We start from the raw sequence: 22,920 nt of genomic DNA, 5'->3' as shown, positions 1-22,920 counted from the left end.
GAAGAAAGGAAATCTGTGAAACCTTGGGTAAGTCACTTAGGCCAAAAATTTCAAACTCAGCTGCCTAAAAAAAAAGACCTGATTTTCAAAGGATTCCAAAAATCAGACGACCTATTCACATCCCCAACTATGGATCCAAGTCTCTAAAATTAGCTCCCCCACCCCTGCACTTTGAAAATGTAGGCCTTAACTTCTGTGCCTCAATTTTTCCATCTGCAACTCAGGGATAATACTGACCTATCTCACAAGGGGCTGTGAAGTTTAACTCAAAATGTTTGTAAAACATGTTGAGATCCTCAGGTGCAAGGTGTTCTATATCGTATTTCTAAGGCACCTAACAAAGTCCATCATAAAAATGGTGTTCTCTTTCTCCTACAGAGGTGGAAAGAATTATTAGTATATTCAAAAACACCACTCAACCTCTTCCCCCTCCCTCCTCTGCCAAAATGCCTCCTTGTGCTGAGGCCACACAATAAGAAGCCTCTTTCGGGCCTGGAGAGACACAAGAGCCTAGTGTCCCCTCAAGTTCAGCTGCAGATTGCGATGGGGAATAGAGATGACTCTTAGGGCCAATAAAGTTACAGCAAGTTATATTAGCGAAAGATCTGGCTCTAAGTCTTGACAACGTTTAATTTCATCTATTGCTCATTAGGAAACCTCCATCCACCTCCCCCTCATAATTCATTCTCTCTCTCCCTCTCCCTCACACACACACACAAAATTCTTCCATCCTTACCATTCCTTTCCCTACCCCAACCAATTTCCCTATCATATGCCACTCCATACTGGCAAGGGGATCTCAATTCAATAGCCCCAGATTTGCTTGGATATGTGAAGTGGCTGAATCATGAGAGAAAACTGCACTGAAAGGGACAAATACAGAAAACCCTCATTCATCCACAAGAGCAGCCCCATCTTCCAGTACAAAAGGCCTGGACGCTTCCTTGCAGTTACCCCAGGACCCGTTGATGCTCACGGGCAGAGGGCACGGGCGTACATACGGTTCCCGTGGGTTCACCAAAAGGGGTCATGTAAGGTCTCTCAAAGCATGCCTCACACTAGTCACTACATTCATTGCAAAATGTATCGGCAGATACTGTGTAAGGAGTTACGTATAAATACATTCTTAAGGCCTGGTAGTTAAAGGCAGGTCACACAAAGGGTGAGTGCATTGAGGCAGATGTCTCCAGACAGGAAGTGGGAGCCACTTATCTCCCTGGTTGTGTATTGTACAATGGATGTCTATTTGCATATTGAATCAAATGCTAATGAGCAGATTGCAAGTGCTGCAAGAAAACACAAAAACAGGAGAGGTTATCACGTTTATGAGTAAAAACAATGAACTTCTGGGGTATAACTAGGGGCATGGAGGTACTCCAGGATATCCTTCAACCTAGGAAGACAGGCTGCTTGTGGGCTTGATCTTATGAAAGGAGGGTGTCAGCTATCCTGGTTGAAAATGCTGGGGAAAGGAAGTGGGATAAGATACCTTGTAGGAAACAGGGGAACGTCCTGTTAGTTTAGACTCTAGGAAGCATGGGATGATTTTGTTTTAATATATATAAAACCATTTGTTTCCAATATTCATTCTTACTATCATTTAAATCTCTGTTCTTTGATAATAAACGCTCCTGTTTTCACTATAAACACATCTAAAATGCTGTGTGATAAGCAGAGCAATGATCCTGATGTGAAACTAGTAAGCTGGTGTGTACTATGCCTTTGGGAGTAGAAACCCAGAGAGTTCTGTGAGTGTTCAGTGGAGCAGGGCCTGGGCACCCCAGAGGGACACTCGTAGGACTCGGGGGTTGGTGTGTGCCTATCGCTAACCTGCATGGAGACAGCAGATGGAAGGCCTGTAGGCAGATGTCGTGGGCTATATAAAAATCCCCCAGCCTGAGGGCTTCACAGCAAAGGATCGGGCCCTGCCTTGCCTGTTGATGTACAACATTGAGACCATGTTGTGCGTGAGGACCCTGACCACCCGGCCCTCCAGGTGCGAGTAGAAGGCCATGCATGCCAGCCGTACTGCCCTGAGCTCCTTGACGTTTATGTGGAGGGTCAGACCCTGAGACGACCATAGACCTTGGGTCTGAACAATCCTCACACGGGCCCCCCATCCCAGGTCCGACGCGGCGGACACCAGCTCCAGCGATGGGGCCCTGCCCCTGAACTTGGAGCATGTTTCTCCGGGAGGACCACCATCGTAGGGAGGTGATCCTGTCCCTGGCCTGGGAGAACTCTGAGGCCAACCAGAGCTGGAGGGGCCTCATCCTGAGTCTGGCATGACGGACCACATACGTGCACACCACCATGTGACCCAAGAGCTGGAGGCACACTCTGGCTGTTGTCACCAGAAACCTTATGACCGTGTCGATGAGCCCTTTCAGGGTCTCGAATTTGTCCGGTGGGAGGGAGGCTCTGGCCGATGAGGCGTCCAGGACTGCCCCGATAAATTCTATGCATTGAACCAGAACTAATGTGGACTTGGTGTTGTTTACCAACAGGCCCAAAGTGGTGCACATGGACAGAAGGAGCGCCATGTGATCCCGCACCTGCGACTGGGAGCTGCCCTTGACCAACCAGTCGTCCACCACCACCGACATACATTTCATGAATACCCTGGGGGCAGTGGACAGGGCAAACGGGAGAACCATAAATTGGTAGTGTTCCTGCCCCTCCAATATATGAATGTGGAAGTACACATCCTGCAGATCAAGGGCAGTGTACCAGTCCCCAGGGAGGGGATGATGGAGGCCAGGGAGACCATCCGGAACTTGAGCTTCACCGTGTACTGGTTCAGGCCTGAGCCCCCCTTTGGCCTTCAGGATAAGGAAATAGGGGTAGTAGTACCCCTTGCCCTTGAACTCCCCGGGTACCGCTTCCACCGCTCCTAGGCCCAGGAGCCGCCCCACCTCCTGTTCGAGCAGAGCCTCGTGTGAGGAGTCCCCCAGGAGGGATGGGAGTGGAGGAAGTAAACTGGAGGGTGTAGCCCCGGGAGTTGGCGTTGAGGACCCATCGGTCCAAGGTCAGCCGTGACCACTCCGGGAGGGAAGTACACAACTGATTGGGGAAGTGAAGCTTTATTGAGGGTGGATCCCTGATGAGAAGTGGCAGGGTGCCCCTGGGTATTCCGTCAAAACTGCCTTTTCCCCCACTTGCTTGCCCTTGGGGGACCCAGGCTGGGGGCCAGAGCGAGACTGCCTCTGTGGGTGCCTCTTATAGTCCCGCAACTTCTTATAAGTGGTCTCATATTTTGGGTGGGTGGTCTGAGTGGGAGTCTGCTGCGGCTTGAACTTAGGTTTAGCCAGAGCCAGAACATGGAGACCCAGAGTCTAGAGAGTCATGGGGGAGTCTTTCAGGCCATGCAGCTTTGTATCCATTTGTTCCGCAAACAGAGCTTTGCCGTCAAATGAGAGGTTCTGCAGGGAGGTCTGCGCCTCGCTGGACAGCCCAGAGGGCAGGAGCCATGATGCCCTTCTCATGGACACCACAGAGGCCATGGACCGTGCAACTGTGGGTACGTCTACACTACGGGACTATTCCGAATTTGCATAAACCGGTTTTGTAAAACAGATTTTATAAAATCGATTGCGCGCGGCCACACTAAGCACATTAATTCGGTGGTGTGCGTCCGCGGCTAGCGTCGGCTTCTGGAGCGTTGCACTGTGGGTAGCTATTCCCTAGCTATCCCATAGTTCCCGCAGCCTCCCCCGCCGCCCCTTGGAACTTCCGGGTTGAGATCCCAGTGCCTGATGGGGCAAAAATCATTGTCGCGGGTGGTTCTGGGTAAATGTCGTTAGTCACTCCTTCCTCTGGGAAAGCAACGGCAGACAAGCATTTCGCGCCTTTTTCCCCTGGATTGCCCTGGCAGATGCCATAGCATGGCAATCATGGAGCTTGTTTTGCCTTTTGTGACTCTCACCGTATGTGTACTAGATGCCGCTCACAGAGGCGATTCAGCAGCGCTACACAGAAGCATGCTTTTGCTTTTGCATGACAGCAGAGATGGTTACCAGCCATATTGCACCATCCAAACCCTTCCATAAATTGGAACTAAGATGATCATGGCTACCAGTCCTTTTGTACCATTTGCTGCTGTCATAAGTGCCCCTGGCTGCTCTTAGCCAGGGGCGCAAAAGCCAAAATTGGGAATGACTTCCTAAGTCAATCCCTCCTTTTTGGTATCTAAAAATAGAATCAGTCCTGCCTAGAATATAGGCAAGTGTACTAGATAACCACTGTATCATAGAACCAGAGAGCACAGCTGCTCTGTGTCAGATCCTGCAGAAATTATGATCTGAATGCTATTCACAGGGGGTGCTCCTGTAACAACACCACCTGTTCATTCCGTTCTTACCCCAGCCTTCCTGGGCTACCATACCATTGTCCCCCCACTTGTGTGATGAAGTAATAAAGAATGCAGGAATAAGACATGGTGACTTGTTAGTGAGAAATGAGTGGAAGGCAGCCTCCAGCTGCTATGATAGTCCAGACAGGACATTAAGCAGTGTGTAGGAGAGAAGCCCAGCATCCCTCTGCTAGTCCAGGGGCAACTGAATCTTTTCTTTACACATGAAGGGTGGGGGCTGATGGAGCTCAGCCCCCTGTTGCTATGATGACGATGGTTACCAGCCATATTGCACCATCCACCACCAGAAAAAATTAGGGCCAGGCGCCCTTGATCGACCTCACGGATGCTAGTCAGCATGGTTACTGCCCCATGTGCCAATAGGCTGATGACGAGGACGGTTACCAGTCCTTTTGTACCATCAGCCACCCATGGCAGGGGGGGAGTGAGGATGTTGGTGTTGATGGCTGCAGCATCGTGTCTATCTGCAGCATTCAGTAAAGATAGGGTGACATGTAAAAGAGTCAGAGGATTGTTTTCCCTTTCGCTTCTGGGTGTGTGTGGGGGGTGAGTAGATTGCCAAGCTATGCCCTGACCCACCGCGGACACTGTGTTTGACCCTAGAAGCATTTGGAGCTCAGCCAAGAATGCAAATACTTTTCGGAGGCTGCAGGAACTGTGGGATAGCTTCAGTCCTCCAGTCCATGAGCGTCCATTTGATTCTTTGGCTTTCCGTTACGCTTGTCACGCTGCAGTGCGCTGAGTCCCTGCTATGGCGTCTGTCTGGAGATTTTTAAAAAAGGATTCTGAATTTCATCTTCTGTAACGGAGCGCTGATAGAACGGATTTGCCTGCCCTTACAGCGATCACATCCGCATGGTCCGTGCTGGAGCTCTTTTTTTATTTTGATTTCGGACTGCATCGCCACCCGTGCTGATCGGAGCTCCACGCTGGGCAAACAGGAAATATTCAAAAGTTCGCGGGGCTTTTCCTGTCTACCTGACCACTGCATCCGAGTTCAGATTGCGGTCCAGAGCGGTCACTGATGCACTGTGGGATAGCTCCCGGAGGCCAATGCCGTCGATCAGCATCCACACTAACCCTAATCCGATATGTTAATACCGATACTAGCGTTACTCCTCTCGTTAGGGAGGAGTACAGAAACCGGTTTAAAGAGCCATTAAAATCGATATAAGGTGCCTCCTAGTGTGGACGGTTGTGGCGTTAAATCGGTTTTACGCTCCTAAAACCGGTTTAAACGCCTAGTGTAGACCAGGCTAGGTCCGCTGCATCTGAAGCTGCCTGCAGAGTTGCCCTGGCAGCCACTGTACCCTGTTCCACCAGCGCTTTGAACGCCTTCCTGTCACGCACCTGGAAGGAGTCCTCAAACTTGGGCAGGGAGCCCCACAGATAGAACTCATACTGGCCCAGGAGAGCCTGGTGGTTCACCACCCATAACTGGAAGCTCGAGGACAAATACATTTTCCTTCCAAAAGAGTCCAGCCTCCTTGAATCTTTATTTTTCGGGGTAGGGGCTGGCTGGCCCTGCCATTCCCTCTGGTTGACCGACTCGACCACCAGGGAGTTAGAAGCAGGGTGGGTGTATAAGTATTCATGCCCCTTGGTGGGTACAAAATACTTGCATTCCACTCTCTTAGAGATGGGGGCCAATGGGAGCAGGGTTTGCCACAGGGCATTTGAAATTTTCACCACCCCTTCGTGGAGAGGCAAGGCCACCCTACCTGGTGCCGAGGAAAACAGCACATTAAACAGGGAGTCCAAGGGCTCCTCTATATCCTCTGCTTGGAGGTAGAGGCTTGATGCTGCCCTTTTTAAGAGTTCTTGGTGGGCCATAAAGTCCTCCTGCAGGACGAAAGGGCTGTAATCGCCTCATCCGGGGAGGGTGAGAAGGCCAGCGTGGTACTTTGGGTGTCCCCCGCACCAGAGGGTCCACCACCTGTTCGGTTTCTGGGCACAGTGCTGAGGATGTACAACCCACCGATTCCTTCCTCGGAAGTCTGCAGAGGGAGGCCAAAGGTCCTTCTGAGGCTCTGGCCACCAAGCGAGCCCCCACTGGGGGCTGCGTCGGCGGCCACGGTGCCCACTGGTACCATTGGGCCAGCCCCGGGGCCCAGTGCTACTGCACCTGCTGTGGCACCAGTGGAGCCAGCTGTTGGGCCTGGCTGGCCTGACCCATCAATGGACAACTACGAAGGGAGGCCGGGCTGACATACGACCTGCTGCTGTCCCTGGACCGGAAGGAGCGGCAGCACCGGGAGTGATGCCAACCATGGGACCACAATCCCAACATGGAGGACCGGTACCGTCAGTAATAGCTGCTCCTCGATCGGCTCCGGCAGGCAGACCCACGACAGCGAGACACTGGTGATCACTTTAAGCCTCAAATTACAGCATAATATCCAGGTGGAGGACTCCTGAAAAGGTAGGATTTGTAGATGGGGGTGCTGAGAGTTGGGACTGGTATCAAGATTTGTCCAAGAAAAACAGAATGGAGAAGCACATAGGCTCTGGGCTTTTTAATCAGGGGTCCTGGAAGTGGTTGAATTAAAAACAAAATAGCATAAAGCCTGTGTAATTCATTGCCACAATATAAATGAAGACAAAGAGCTTGGTAGGATTCAAAAAAGGGTTCAATATGTATCTGAATATTAAAACTATCCACAGTTTCCTTAGCTAGGATAATACAAATATGATGTATCAACCCCCACTCTCCAGAACATAAGCCAACCACTAGCTTCCTTGGGTTATGAACAAACATCTGCAGCTATAGGAATTTTACTGCAGCTATAGAGGAAGGTGTAACGGCGCCTATAAAGAAGCATCTAGTTCTGAACAGTGTCCAGCCATTGGTGTGATCTAGCATAGCAATACCTATTTTCCTTTGAGAGGGACAGCTAACCAGCAGCCGAGAGGGGCGCTGATCTGGAACGCTGTGTGGAGGCTGTTAAAGGGATGAGGCAGCTGGCAGAGGGTTGAGTTGCTTGTTGAGGTAAGAATCAAGGGTAGCGTGAGGTTTATGTAACTGGGAAGATAGAGCTGGATTGAGGAGTATCAAGGAGGCTGGGTGGTTAGAGAAACACAGATGTATGCTGCACAAGGGCTAGGAAATGCAGAGCATTACCTATCATGTATCTGGGTGATCTGGCAGTTTGTTAGGGAGCAACTGAGGTGCACCTGCTGCAGATGAACATCCTCACCCTCACTACCTCAGTGCAGCTTCCCAAAGATGAGCCAGCTCCTGGCATTCTCGAAAGTTAAGCCCTGGGGTGAGACTGGCTACCTATTAAAAGCAACCCCAAGACTGCCAGAAGGGAAGAGTTTTATTTTTAGCAGGGATGCTAGGAGGGTCACCGCTCATGCTGCATTCACCCACAAAGCCAGATTTTCATGCAGCATGTTGTGTGCTCAGTGTCACAGTGAGGGCAGCATCTGTCAGGTTGGGTTTGGCTAGATGGTTTATTTAAGGTAGAAAAATGAGAACATAATGAGAAGTAGTGAGCCTGAAACTATCCTTCACGTTTAACACAAGGAAAAAAGATGCCCGGAGAGTGAGAGTAATTTACAAGAGAACAAGACTCATCTTCCAGTTTCTAATGCGCCCATCACCATAGCACTCAGGTGCCAACTGCAAGCATTAGTATAAGCATCTGTGCTGTCTGACTAGGGCTATAGTCTCTGCCCTTGTCTGTCAGAACCTGAGTTTCTGAAGGATCATTCTTGCATGAAGATTACCAAAGTAAAAATAAAGCACTATCAACAGGCCACTGGCCATTTCCCTTTTGGGCACAATATCACCAGTCTCCTTCCTTGAGAGAGGAGCATTGCCCAGAGAGCCACAACATGCATTGTGCTCTGAAGATGGCTAGACTTGAATTCAGCCTGATCCCTGGTAGCAAGGCCCCGATCCAACACCCCACCCCCCACCAAAAACACACAGCTCCCAGCCGTACAGTGCTTCATCCTGGGCTCTGACAGCTGTGACATCACTGTTGATCGTGGTGTTCTCAGCAAGTGTGAAGAGAGAAAGGTGAGGTCCAGAGGTCGCTCGATATTCATCCTACATGCCAGCATTTGAGTTATGAGTAGGAGCCAAATTTTCCACTGGCATAAATGGGTACAACTCCATTTAAATCAGTGGTGTTACATTTACACCTGCAGGGTACTTGACCCTAAGTCTTTAAAGCAGATCAATAATTGTAAGAGGGGCAGAGCACAAACGTGAAACATTCTCCTCAGTTACCTACTGTCAGATATTCGCCGCTGTGTGTTGTACCAGTTGATGCTTCTGCACAGCCTTCAGGGTCACCCCAGGTGGAATGGTTTGTAGCAGTCTAACTGCAGTGTAGACATTCCCTTCCAAACACCTGCAGCAGGCCTGTGCTAGCTGGCAGGTTTGCGGGTCTCGGGCTGCAAAATTGTGGTGTTGAAAGCTCTAGGTCCTCGCAAGGGGAAAGGGTCCCAGAGCTCAGGCTCCAGTCCAAGCCTGAATGTCTACACCGCAATTTTACAGCTCCACAGGCCAGCCCCGGGTATTTAACTGCAGCACACTGAGTTATGGTGAGCAACAGGGCTATTCAAGAATGAACCATCTGAAGCACTTGATACACACACGTAAGGAATAATCCCATGCTGTTGGAAGGTGTGGGAGAGACTAGATATGAACAAGGTTCCTGTTGAGCCTCATTTGAGGTGAGTCAGATGAGGGATTTCAGACCTATGACAGTGAGATTAAAATGTGAATTTTTTCACCCCATTTTGGAAAATCTGTGTCTTTTTGGCATATCATATCTCAAAGATGGCTTGGCCTAGAAACTCTGCATTTGTTTTATTCTCCTATCCTCCACAAAGATCAATCCCGTCGTGTGTTTTGGGGAAGGCTTTATATTTAAAATGTTGAAGTTATTTGCTACAGACCTTTGAAGCCCTTAATCCAGGAGCTGCCCTGCACCCTTGTAATCTGCTTGCACTCTTGAGCTAGTCACCTAGCTCGGAACTAACTTAGCAGTTGTCACAAGGAGGACTTTAAAGTCATCTACTATAGGAAACTGACCTCCCACTGGCACCATTAGCTCAGTGTTCAAGATTAGATGAGGCCTTAACAAACCCACCCATATTCAAAGGTGCAGATTACAGGGAGGATAGAAAGGGAGTGTTAAAGTTATTTGGGTACCTTTACTGCATTTTCACACTTCCCAATATTTCTCAGAGGTTTGGGGAGGTTTTTAAGTCTTGCCTTACCTTAACACTTCTTGCCCTTTCAATGTTCCTTTTAAATCTTCAGTAATCGTCTACATTTCCCCCCATTCAATTTTGTTTTGTTTTTTTTAATATATAAACACAATTTTAAGAACAGTGACTAAATTTGTCTGAGAACGTACCTACCCCGTTTGCAGTGGGACGGCACAAGGAGTGTGTTCCCCTTACATTCCACTTGAGCCTTGTTTTTAAGGTTTAGCACTTCTTGTGCTGAGCTGCTGCGTCGGAGTACATTTTACCCATACCCTATAAGTCTACTCTACATAGGCAGGTGGCAATTCTCCAAAAAGGGACATAGTTTTGGAGTTTAATGTACCCCCTCCCACACACACATCCCCATATCATATATCATTCGAAAGCTTACCTCATCTAAATGTACTTAAAAGTATGATGTGCAGCTGTCAACTGGTGCCATAAGCCTGTAGGTGAGGGGAAACAATGGTACCCATAATAAGAAAGTGTCCTTTTTTGCCATTTCACTGTTTAAGTTAATTTCAACACCTTAATGTGGTGTCATATTGGTCAAAGCTACCAGATGACAATGCATTAAAAGATTTGTATGGGTTTTGCATGGGGAACTATTTTTTTCCAGAACTGATGAAGCTCTTTAGCTCATGACAAAAATGGTAAATATCAACATCTTTAAATAATACTAAGATTAAATGTTTTCACATTGTTGCTTTTGACAACTAAGAATATGCAAAGAGTCCTATGGCACCTTATAGACTAACAGATGTATTGGTATTAGTCTATAAGGTGCCACACGACTCTTTGTTGCTTTTTACAGATCCAGACTAACACGGCTACCCCTCTGATACTGTTAGTTGTCAAGGTATCTCAAGGGATTATAACAGTTTTCTATATTTTCAGTTGAGAGTTGTGGGCCAGATCGGTCTCTCCCGGAAGGTTGTACAGCTGTAGATTGCATACCCATAGTTTTGCATAGTGGACAGATATAAACATACGTGAATTCCTAATACTGTATAATGCGTCTCAGTTTATAAGGTTTTGTACATATAATGTAGTTTGTGGCATCCAGTCTGCCTGGTAGAAGGTTTTAATTTGTAATTGCCTATGCATGCCATACTAGCCTTTGAACTAGATTTTTAAATTCAGTAACCCTTATGCATAGATTAGTGTTAGAGATTACAATACACAGCTTCATATTATGAATATGCAAAAGCTAAGAAAAAGAAATGGCCTTACAAGAAATATTGAAGACAAAGTTCACGCCTTTCAGTTCAGAGGCAAGAAGAGCACGTTATATGCAGTCCAGTAGCCAGGGACCCGGGGGTTGGATGGGGCAGGGGAGTCCTGGAGGCCTGTCAGGGGGCAGGGGTGTGGATAGGGGTTGGGGCAGTCAGGGGACAGAGAGAAGGGGGGTTGGATAAGGGGAGGGGTCAGGGGAGTCCCGGGATGGGACAGTCTGGGGACAAGGAGCAGGAGGGATTGGATAGGTCGGGGATTCTGAGGGGGGCAGTGAGGGGATGGGAAGTGGGAGGGGGCAGGGACCAGGCTGTTTGGGGAGGCACAGCCTGCCCTACCCAGCCCTCCATACAGTTTTGCAACCCCGATGTGGCCCTCGGGCCAAAAAGTTTGCCCACTGCTGTTGTAGCTACAGACAGCATCAGGCTTACAGCCAGCAGGAGAGGGTGGCCTCTGACTCCTCCCTTTCCCCTCCCCCTGGCTTCCTTCCTGCCAACCGTTATGTAGCTCCTGGCTAACGAGGCCGGCAGCTGTTCCCCATTTGCCACTTAGGGCTGGGCTTACTCAGCCAGCTCCAATTCTCCTTTCCTGATTGGAGCTGGCATGACAGAGGTGTGGCTCAAGGTTTCCTAGCCAGCACCCAGTCACACTATGCAACACAGTAAGTACAGTGTACATCAGAGATGCCATGGCTGTCATATAAATGATGGCTGGAGACAAACTCCACACATTCAATTAACTGGCTGCTGAGAATTTGAGGAAGGCCCTAAAAGGATTTGGCAAAACTAATTCTGTAATCAAACTCTTTAACAGATAGGACAACAGTACCTCTGAAAACTGCAGAATGACAGCACCGGACAGGATCTAAGGTTGCATGCAAGAAATACCAGAGGATTGGTGGACACCCTGTGCCTCCAAGAAAAAGTTTCCAAATGTGGCATTTAACAAGCCACCACTTGTAAAATTCCTCTCTGAATACATGGTCCAAAGTGCCCTTGAGAGAAGGCATATGCCCAAAACAAACACTCCTTCTTGCTGGATGCTTTTCCAACAGTGAAGTAGCAAAGCCCACTACCACTACAGGTGGTTGAAGAAGCCTAAGACTTGTATAGTACTCAAGAGGAAGGGGACACAAGCATAGCTGCCAACTCCATGGGTGCTCCAGGGCCAGAGAACCCATGGAAAAAAATTAGTGAGTGCTTAGCACCCACTGGCAGCCAAGTTCCTCCCCCCACCCCAAGCATCTCCCACCCACAGGTGGCCCCACTGATCAACTCCTCCCCCTCCCTCCCAGCTGTTCCCCGGCATGCAGGAGGCACTGGGAGGGAAGGGGAGGAGTGGGGACGGGGTGTGCTCAGGGTGACCGTTGAAAAGAGGCGGGGCCTTGGGGGAAGGGGTGGAGTGGGGGCAATCCTGGGGCAGAGTGTGGGAGTGTCAAGCATTCCCCTAGTAGAGAGGCACCTATGGACACAAAGATGCTTCTGCATGCTGTACGTGCCAATATAGCTTTTGGGCCTCTGGGTGTCAAAAGAACCCTAGTAATTAGGTCTCCTGATACAGCTGTCTTAGTCCTTGCTGTTCACTACTTTCCAAAAATGGAACCCATAGATAACATGTAGATAGAAATGGGCACCATAACTAGCCCAACTGACAAGTATTGCTTCATACCTGTGCATGCAATTTGTGATGCACTCTCTCCTGACTTCTGCAACATACTTCCTGCTGTACATGCATTAACAGAATGTGACTCTGAGCCACCCCTATTTGGTATTGAGGGGAAAAAAAAATCTGTGTTTAATGTTGTCAAAACAAAGGGAATTTACCACTTCAGATATTTTGCCAAATTGGGAGAGACGGACGGAGAAGCCACAATTTCTGCAGCAAGGAAGTTGGTAGCAGTGCTGTATGACCAGAGCGAGACAGAAAAGATGACCCACAGATGCTGGAGTTGCTTGAACCTCAATCTAGCCATCAAAAAGGACAAGTCACTGGCCAAACTTCCACCATGTGAGGGCAGTTTTGAAGAGCATGCCAAAAAGAGCATTTTGACAAAGCTTTGGATATCTTCGCACATAGGTTAACCAGATATTGGATCACCTTTGCAAGCAACATGGATGGAAAAATGGGGATGATGAGCTATTTCCTGTATTTTTCAAGAGCCCAATGGCACTTGAGCTTCTACATGACCGTATTTGTGCCTGCACCTTTAGGGATCACTGGAGAATCAACTTAGTCTGAAGTGAGAACAATCTTCCCTGCACAGAACTGTGTATACGCCAAGGCAATGAAGACTGTGGTATCCCACGCACTCTCGACAGAAATCAGAGTGATGAACAAGATGATGAGAATGATGTTGACTAGAAATGTCACCTGTGCTATTATATTTCAATGATACGTGCACAAATTTATTATTAGATTTTGTTTTACCCTTTAGATTGTTGCTTCTTTTGAGGTCACAAAGAAATCCAATTTGATGTCTTAAAATAATACAGTCATTAAACTAACAAATGAATGCAAATATTTCAAAGAAGTCATTTTAACATATTGATGGTGTCAGTGTTTATCACTGTTTCTATGGTACCACTTGAAAGCTCCTCATCTTAAAGTAGACATAATAGGCTTTCAAATGATATATGATGTGTGTGTATGTACAGAGAATACATTAAGTTGACCAAATTGGTGGTTTCTGCTGCTCACCTCACAGGCATACAACCACAGACTGTGATTTTATCAGATCTCAAACATGGATGGAAGATCAGCAAGGAAATACAGAGTGCTTAAGGAGTGGTGCTGGTAATTTAGTAGGTGGCACATTTCCCTCTGGATAAATACTTATCCCGTGTGGAACTGGTACAATGTTATGGGATACTGTGCTACTGGAGGGTGTCCCCTTTCCAAAAAGGGGAAAGACCTAATGGTTTTTGGTTTTTAGGAGACCCCCCCCCCAGGATAATTTTAGTAATAATAGGGGCTGTTCATCTCAGCATTATAGCCAAAGTTCCCAACTGAGATTATTACATTCTGCCTCATTAAGTTCTCTCTGTAGCTTGTGTTTAATGAAGTTGTCATAGTTCAGGGCAACTGCACCTGGATTTCCCTCCTCCCCAGTGGTCAGTAAGGCCACCACTCTTGGCTTTCAGCTCCCCGGCTGTGGCCTCTCTTGGGTGGAGACACCGGTCTCTCTCCCTTCTGACTGGGGTGTTTCCAGGTTGGATAGTTCCCTGCCTTCACTGTGTCATTCCCAGCACAAAGAGGTTGCCTTAGGACTCCTGCTTGCTTTCTCTTCAGAGACAGATACCAGTGTAATTGCTACAGATGCAAGTTGCCACACCTTACAGCCTACTGTATTCTTAAGGTAAAAAGCATTACAGAGAAAACATTCAAAACAATAAAAGAACCTACAAACTTATCAGCATGTGTATCAGTAGGGCCCTACCAAATTCATGGTCCATTTTGGTTAATTTCACGGTCATAGGATTTAAAAAAAAAAAATCAAATTTCATGATTTCAGATATTTAAATCTGAAATTTCATGGTGTTGCAATTGTAGAAGTGTGACCCAAAATGGGGTGTGGGGGGGGTCACAAGGTTATTGTAGGGAGGTCGTAGTATTGCCACCCTTACTTCTCCGCTGTTGCTGGTGGCGGCACAGCTTCAGAGCTGAGCTCCCAGTCAGCAGCCACCGCTCTCCAACCACCCAGTTCTGAAGGCAGCACCTCTGCCAGCAACAGCGCAGAAGTAAGGATGGCATGGTATGGTATGCGATTGCCACTCTTAGTTCTATGCTGCTACCTTTAGAGCTGGGCCCTCAGCCAGCAGCCGCCACTGTCCGGCTGCCCAGCTCTGAAGGCAGCAGCGCAGAAGGAAGGATGGCATTGTATGGTATTGCCACTCGTACTTCTGCTCTGCTACTGGTGGGACACTGCCTTCAGAGCTGGGCACCTGGCCAGCAGCCACTGCTCTCAGGCAACCTAGCTCTAAAGGCAGCACAGAAGTAAGGGTGGCAATACCGCAACCCCCCTGCAATCCCTTTTTGGGTCAGGACCCCCAGTTTAAGGAATGCTGGTCTCCCCCGTGAAATCTGGTCTTTGGAGTAATTTTATCCTGTACTATACAGATTTCACGGGGGAGACCAGATTTCACAGTCCATGATACGTTTTTCACTGCCGTGACTTTACTAGGGCCCGACTTATCAGATATCACCACCATTCTCACATGGGCTCTGGCAGCCGCAGTCTTTCAATAGAGCAGCCTTCTGGTTACAAGTTCATCAGAGCTTCAGCTCAGGACAAGTGCACAGTCTCACAGGGCCTCAGTAGGACAAGTCCTTCCAATCCTCCCCTAAGGATTCAAGGCCCTCTGTGGAGCAGGAGCCCTGTCCGTATGCTGGGTCAGGAAGAAAACCCTGAGGTTTTCCAGAAGTCTTTGTCTGTAGGTCTCTGGAGAATCCAGTTTGAACTAGTGTATAAATATCTCCCCAGGGGGGATGACTTCAAACTGTTGAGAACAGAAGTAGTACATTAGCATCCCCCCTCCCTACTAGAAAAGGTACCAGAATGACACAATAACCCATACACAATTGTGTTTTTAATACAATGTACCCCAAAGGCGTTAACCCTAATTCAACAGGGGTAAACTGAACTCAATAGAGCTTATCTAAATTCCGTAAGGTTTCTTTGGTATATTACAGGATATTGTCAGTCTGTCACAGCAGTATTCTACATTACTACCTAAACAGCTGTAGAGCATTGCTTTGTGCTGTTAAACAGCTGCCAAGTCATGCTCCAGAGGTGGCTGCTTATCAATGTGGAAACTGAAGGGATTCCTAAGAGTATATTCTTTCCAAGGGCTAGATCCACAAAAGGGACTTGTGTTAGGCGTTGCATTGCCTAACACTCTATACAATGCATTAGGAAAGTTAGGTGCCTAAGACGTTTGGGATCCACAAAAGGCAGCATGCCAAGTGGGGGACTTGCCTAAGCTAGCTAGTAGGAAATGCCAAGAAAGAGGGGTAGGTCGTAAAGCCCTCCCGCCCACCACCCAGGGAGTCAGGCACCTAAATCTGGGCTGGAGGGAGGCATCTATCTTTGCTTGGGTTGAGTCAGGCACCTAAGCGGTATTTTGCATGGAAGAGAGTTAGGGCACTCACCCAGGATTTGGGATACCCAGGTCCAATTCTCCCCTCTGCCTGATGTGGAGCAGGGATTGGAACCCATTCAGTTCTCAGGTGAGTGCTTTAGTAACAGGACTATGGGATATTCTGGACTATGAGATCTCCGTCTTTCCCACCAAAGCTGTTCCACCGGGTATAAATAAATAAATACGCATTGGGCCAAGGAGTGAGCTCTACAGCCCAGCAATTAGGGCACTCACCTGAGAGGTGGAAGACCCGCATTCAGATCTCTGCTCCACACATGCAGAGAGAGAGAGAGAGAGAGAGAGAGAGCGCGCATTGATGTGGGAGACCCGGCTACAATGCTCTCTCTCTCGCTACATGCATCGAACAGAGATCTGAACGCAGGTGAGTGCCCTAACCACTGGGCTAAAGGAGGCTGTTACTGCCTCCACCCGCTCATCCCCCCACAGCCAGGCCATTTTGTGTGGGTTTAGGCATACTCTAAGACTGCCTACCGGATCAGGCCTCATGGGCTGGGGGTTGCCTAGTTTGAGGATCCTGCTGGGGTTTAGGTACGAGATGGGTACCCAGGTGCCACGACTGAGGTGGCTGTACGCATGCTCACTGTTAGAAACTCGGATGCCAAGGGATTTTAGGAACCTACAGGGTTAGGTGGCAACTGATTAGGGGTTTTGAGGATCTCAGTGGCACCTAAATGTTGGACTTCGAGCCCTAAATCCTTTTGTGGATCTAGCCTTAAAGCTCTTCAAAACCTTTCTGGATAAAAAGCCCTTCAGATGTACAAAATATTAATCTTGTTGACTGCTGTTTGACCACCATGTCTCTGCCTGAACTTGTAGCTGGGAGGCTCAGATGAAAGGAGGCAGGGTACTCCTCCACTTAGCACATGCGCAATGTGCCTCAGGTGGGGGTAGAGTACAGGGGTCGACTGGAGAGCGATCTGCTGTTGATTTGGCAGGTCTTCACTAGACCTGCTAAACCGACCGCTGGTGGATCGATCTCAGAGCCTTGATCCCAGCTACTAAACTCTAACCACCTGCCCCGCACCCTGCCCAACAACCAGAATTAGATACATAAGCTCTTCAGGATGCACATTGTCATTGACTACATGTTTGTATAGCACGTAGCAACATGGGCACCCAACCTGGCTGATGCCTCTAGCAGTTACTGTAATATAAATGATATACAAACAGTAACAACTGTGAAATTACCTGGACACAGAGGGGTGATTGGATGCCGGAGTATCTCAACTATGAATTTCCTGGCTTCAGAGGTTTTTCCATGTTAACATCTGAGATTTCCCCTACCCCCTTTGTGTAATTTAATTTCCTTTATTTATTTTTAATACAGAATTAGATCATATTACCGCCTGATTGAAAAACAAATTAAATTTGGCAGGCAAAGCCATTTTTGATTGTACAAACATGCAAAAATGTTTTTAAAAAGGCTCCTTGGTTATTCAGGATGTTTTGGGATGGGGGGATTACTGTATTTTGACTGAATAACATAATCCATTTATATTTTAAAACCAAGGTTTATAAATATTGTTATGGAGGAAGAATTCATTTTAATGTGGTTTCTCTAAAAAGTGCTGACACACTCAATTATAACACTTCCTATCCTTGGAAAGGGAGGATGTCTTATTCAGCCAGGACTTTCTGAAGCTGTCCAATTGTACGGATACACACCAAATCAAAACACAAGAGAAGTCAATGGCCTAGTCAAGTCCCTTAGCAAACCACCTTTTAACCAGCAGTAGGATTTGCCATAGACTCTCAGACCATCTCCATCCAGCTTCAATACCCCATGTTTCAGAGAAAAAAAAATAGAAACATACTCAGCCAAATTCATCCCTGGTGTAACTCTGCAGCTGTCATATACTTACAGCTTTTATTCCACAACCTTTGAAATACAAAGATAAGAAAATTCAGGAGCAGCATTTCAAACGATTCACTTGTCTGCAAGGGACACGTATAGCATTCCTCAACAACAAGTCAAGTCTATTATTTTGAATATAGATTGTACTGGGCAGCTCACACTCTTGCACATGCTCAGTGAGCACCAACAGAAAAGCATTTTGGATATGGTATAGATTTCACATGACCCAAGGATTCCACAATACTTAGAATACAAGTGTAATATCCTAGTGGTGTAATTCTGAAGACTGGAGTTTGGAACAATGGAGAGTGTCTGCATGATCCAAAACATAATGGACTATCCAGTCTGGATACGAGTATTGGGAACACTACTTGTCATAATCTAAGTTAGCCCACTTATATGTAAAGCGACATTTATTCTGAATATTGAATAGTGCAAGTGCTGCTGTGCATGTCCATTTCTTGATAGATATGTGCCCCCCTTAATCCTAGTATCTGAGAACCTCACCAGCTTTAAATGAATTTATCCTTGCAAACCCGATGGGAGGTAGGGAAATGTCATTATCCCCATTTTGCAGATAGGGAACTGAGCTGCAGAAAGATTAAGTGACTTGCACAAGATCCCAAATGAAACTTGTGGCAGAGGCAAGGAGTGAACCCATGTCTTCCCAGTTCTAGTGCAGCATCTTAACCACAAGCCCTTGGTGATGCATGCTGGTGCCAAGTCTGGGACAGCATGTTTGGGTGTTTTTTATTTTGGAACTATGTTAATTGGAGTTATGGATTATTAGACTAAGACATTTCTGTTTGGATATATTTCACCTTTTATCTGAGGAGCTGAAGTGCTTTATAAATATCAATTAAGCAAGCCTCAACTCCCATCTCCATGCAGTAGATATTATACCCATTTATTTACAGATAAGTAAACTGAGAAAAAAGGAGGTTGAGGGACTTGTTCCAGGTCATACTACAGGTTAGTGGCAGAGCGGAGAAGAGAAATCAGGAGTCCCAGCTCCCATGTTACAGCTCTAATAAGATAAACACCTCCTCTTTCCTGAACCATATATTCTTTAATAGAGGGTTTATGCCCTCTCTCCTTCTAACTCATTACTCCTATCCAGGGAACAAAAATTATTGCAACAACCACCAAGCTTACATGCAAGCACACGAGTTACCAAACATGAATTGCCTTCATTACTAAAATTGCACGAAAGGCAAATAAAATTCCTGTAACCCAGCTGCAGATGGGGAAAAGTTAGAAACTTGCTCTGACTGTTAGCACCACATTTGAAAGCTGCCTCTCCTTTCCCCATTGCACTAAGCCTACAAATTATCTACAAGGCCTGTGAGGTGTAATGATCCCCTACAGCCAGCTCCTGCTCTCCTTGGCTTCAACAGCAGGCTGCAAGAGCTGAACAGATGAAAGCTTTTGAACGGGAAGATGTTGGCTAGAGGTTGCCCACAGTCTCCCATTGCTCTGTCTTTAGGACCTCCTCTTAGAATCAAAAATAGCTCAGCAAAATTGTCCTTTCCCCTAATAGATATCAGGAGAAGATGATGTGAATAGAAATGTATCGTCTCACACTCCCAACAAAAAGGCCATTATAGGACACACACACGCCACCTCACCTTAATTTTTAAGTACATTTGGGGAGGTTAACCCTAAAAACAAGCCCTCAGGATATCCCAAGCAAGCAAGCCAAGAACCCCATTATTACACTGCAGTTCAGCTTGAGAAAAATGTGCATGTCACTTTTTTTAAATGTACAAGTGTTTGATTTCAGACCCACAGGGAGACTTACTGGTAGGGAAAATATAAAATAAAAAAGGAAGGAAGGAGGAGTATAAAATTATTCAACATTTAGGTCAAATTGTGTGTGCGTTCAGAGGATTGTGGGGGTTGGAAGAAACCATTGTTAAAAGGGGTACAGAAGAAAGTCCTATGTCTTCCTATGCTTGGCAGTATTTGGCTAGTCCCCGCTCCCTCTTGGGGAAGGGAGACCAAGGCATAAGAAGCCATGAGGGCAGCAGGGTAACCCCCTTCCGAAGAGCAGAAATCCCAGCTTGTCTCCTACTACAAAGTAAACTGCCCTTGCCCTATTTAGGGAAGAGCATGGCGCAGTAGCTATATTTGAAAACCGAGGTAAACAAGATCTCAGCACAAGTGGATGGAGCACAACAGCTGTGCGAGATTAATCGCACACGCTGAGAGCCAGCCAGGCAGACACACCGGGGGCTTCCAGGGGTTCCTTTCCCTTTGAAGGGATCATAACAATCCTGCTCCCGATTCTTGGGGGGGGGGTTCGTGTGCCACTCCCCTCCCCCGCCCGCTCCCAGGAATAAATCAAAATAAAACGCTCTCGCCTGCAGCCAGAGAGATTCACCGACGCTGTTGCAAGCTTTTTTATGTCCTAAGGGAAATTGCACCTGGCCAATTTCAACCGCTTTGCAAATTGCACGCTGCCCCTTCGGATTGCTTCCCTAGCCCGAGTCGGGCACTGAAAAGCAAGAAATTTATAGCACTGCATTAGAGGCATTTACTCCGGCTAACGTGCCCGCTCCCCTCCCCACACCAGCCCGGGGAGGGGGCACTGGAAACTACCTCTTCTGCCGTACAGCCTCCGCCGCTCGCTTTTGCACAGGAGCTGAGGGGCTCTCGGCACGTTCGCCTTGAAGCCCGGGTTTGGGTCTGCAACTGCTCCTCGGGCTGAGCGTTTTCCCTTTCAGCTGCCGCCGGCTTGTTGTTATTTTAGATCGGACCCATCCCCCCTCCCCCGGAAAGCTCCTGGTCCCCGAAACGTGATATTACAGAGGGGAGGGAAACAGAGCCACCTTATCCGAGCACCCCGGAGCATGGAAACAGCAGCTCCCCTGCCTTGCGAAACCCACCCGCTTCTTCGCGTGGCCCAGGCGCAGAGGCTGCTCGCGCCGGGATGCGAAGCTGCAGCAGGCGGCTTATCTCCAGCTGTACGTGTACACACACACACACACCGGGGTGGGGGGGGGGTCAGGAAAACGGCACGATTGTGACAAATCTGTCCGGGTTTCCAATGTTAAAACCCCTTCTCTGCTGGATGCTCTTACAGCGAGATCCCTGCCCCCCGCACCACCCCACTATACCTCACTGGGAATTCGCATGCAATAAATCAGGACCCGCTTCATAGCAGGAAACTTAACCACACGCCCTGCATTTCCTACAGAGCGGGGATAGAGCCCTCTTACTTACCCCGCCTGGTTGCCTTTCTGACTTCCGGGGGGGGGGCTACTTGCTCCCCAGTACAGATCCTGCCGGTTCTTAAACAGAGCTCATTGCATCTGGTGGTTAATCACTGACTGGGGAGGGGCGCGGGGTCCTCCTTTGCATGTCAGTCCAACTTGCCTCGCTTGCTAAAAAACCTCTGCTCTCTTTTGCAGCTGTCAGGGTGAGTGGGGAAGTACATCGGGAAATCGGGGGCGGGGGGCAGGGAGGGGTGGTTGAATGTTGATAAATCCACCAGCCTTGATCTCCTGGGGTGTGCAATATAGTTTGAGGCGGGGAGATGTGGGCAGGGAAAGAAGGAGGAGGAGGAGGATGAATGGGGATTGAAGAGGAAAAATTGAATTGTGCCCCAATTGCAATCGAATCTGCCGGGCTTCCCCCTTCTCTCTCACACCATCGGGGCTCAGCTGAGACTTTCCAGCATCACAGCACCAGGCAAGCCGCTGAGCCTGACTTCTGAGAGACAACGAGGTTTGCACAACTGCAGCAAGAAGCCAAATCAAAAAGCCAATCTCTAAGCCTCCAAACTGCACGTCACCCTATCAGCTGGGCGCAAGAACTGCAACAGAATTACAAGCCATGCATATTTATTCTTCTGAATTGGGGGCGGGGGAGGTTTCCAGATTGTTTAAAGCAAAAAAAAAAAAATCACAAACCCACAGACAAACCCTGTCCAAAATAAATACAGACAGACCAGCTTTATTAATTTCACACACGCTGGTTGAACAGAGATCACCACTGGAGCCTCTAAGTTTATTGACTTGACTTTGTACCTTGTATATTTCAGTCAGAAGACTGAGGGATACCAGGAGCTCACCTTCAGATCAAAAGATATTGATTGTAAATCTTAAATTTAAAGTATCTGCCAAACACATCTGAGAGATTAAATATAGCCAAGAAAATTATATAGGCAAAGTCAGTCCTAGCTTTGTGTCCTGGGTATTCATTTGAAACTGCATGCTTTGTTTTGTGGTTGCGGAATCCACTCAGTCATCTTTTTAACCAAAGTCAAACAACTTGTGAGGGGTGGCAAATAATTTTTAGGCTAAAAATATGTGCTGCCTCACATGTTGGTATTTGACTTTGGCCAAAGCAGACGGGGCTAGGCATGTTCCACAACCACAGAACAGAATGATGGCTTTGCATTTTGTGTAAGACACAAAATTATGTACAGACACAATGTTTTTCACAGCCTAAAATTGCCTCTATATTTGTCAGGCACAACCGCAGCAGGGAAGGGTGAATGTATCTCCCCGAAGATTAACCTGTTGGCATAGGCTACCTCTGAAAGAATTATGAAGTATTGTAGAGCAAAGTCCTCAAACTCTACAGGGTACAAAAGAGTAACAAGCATTACTGTGGAATGAGGTACTGTTTTATAAAGGGAAGCTGGCTTTACTCGGTTGTAAACTCATCACCCTGGTATATTCTTTCATCATTCGACTTGTGCTGTGTTTTGAAGCAGTATCTTTTAGTTTGAAGACTTAAGCACTTACACAAGTGCAAATTGCCCATGTCAAAAGTGACTATGCCGACTAGCAACACAAAGTAGAACAGGGAGCATTCTGAATCTGTTCCAGAACCATGGAACTGCTCTGACCCCAGGCCTGTCAGAGCAGCAGATATATACATGGAGAAAGTTAAGACAGGAAAGGGATGCGGAGAGGTGAGAAGCTAGGCAAGGAAGGAAAGGCAAGTCAGGAAAAAAGGTACCTACAGAAAGAATGAATGAATAGCAGAGGGCTGCCTAGCCAAACAAGAAGAATGCAAAGTATCACACATGTACAGTACTTATGAACTCTAGCTGCTGCAAG

General features: G+C 47.5%; 1 protein-coding gene across 3 annotated transcripts in view; it reads right to left on the bottom strand.

Moving 5' to 3' along the window:
- Nucleotides 1-21,559, bottom strand: part of SLC8A3 (solute carrier family 8 member A3) — a 197,408-nt gene extending 175,849 nt beyond the window's left edge. For 2 of the 3 annotated variants that reach the window (XM_045012194.1, XM_045012196.1), the window contains exon 1: nt 21,074-21,559. The gene's annotated coding sequence lies outside the window, so the exon portion shown is untranslated. Of the gene's footprint in view, nt 1-20,449; nt 20,542-21,073 lie in introns of those variants that run through there. The other variant, XM_045012195.1, reaches the window with a different exon arrangement.
- Nucleotides 21,560-22,920: the final 1,361 nt, after the last annotated feature.

The sequence above is a fragment of the Mauremys mutica genome, chromosome 4 (assembly GCF_020497125.1).
Source record: "Mauremys mutica isolate MM-2020 ecotype Southern chromosome 4, ASM2049712v1, whole genome shotgun sequence".
Lineage (NCBI taxonomy): Eukaryota > Metazoa > Chordata > Testudines > Geoemydidae > Mauremys > Mauremys mutica.
This window is presented reverse-complemented; position numbering and strand designations above follow the sequence as displayed.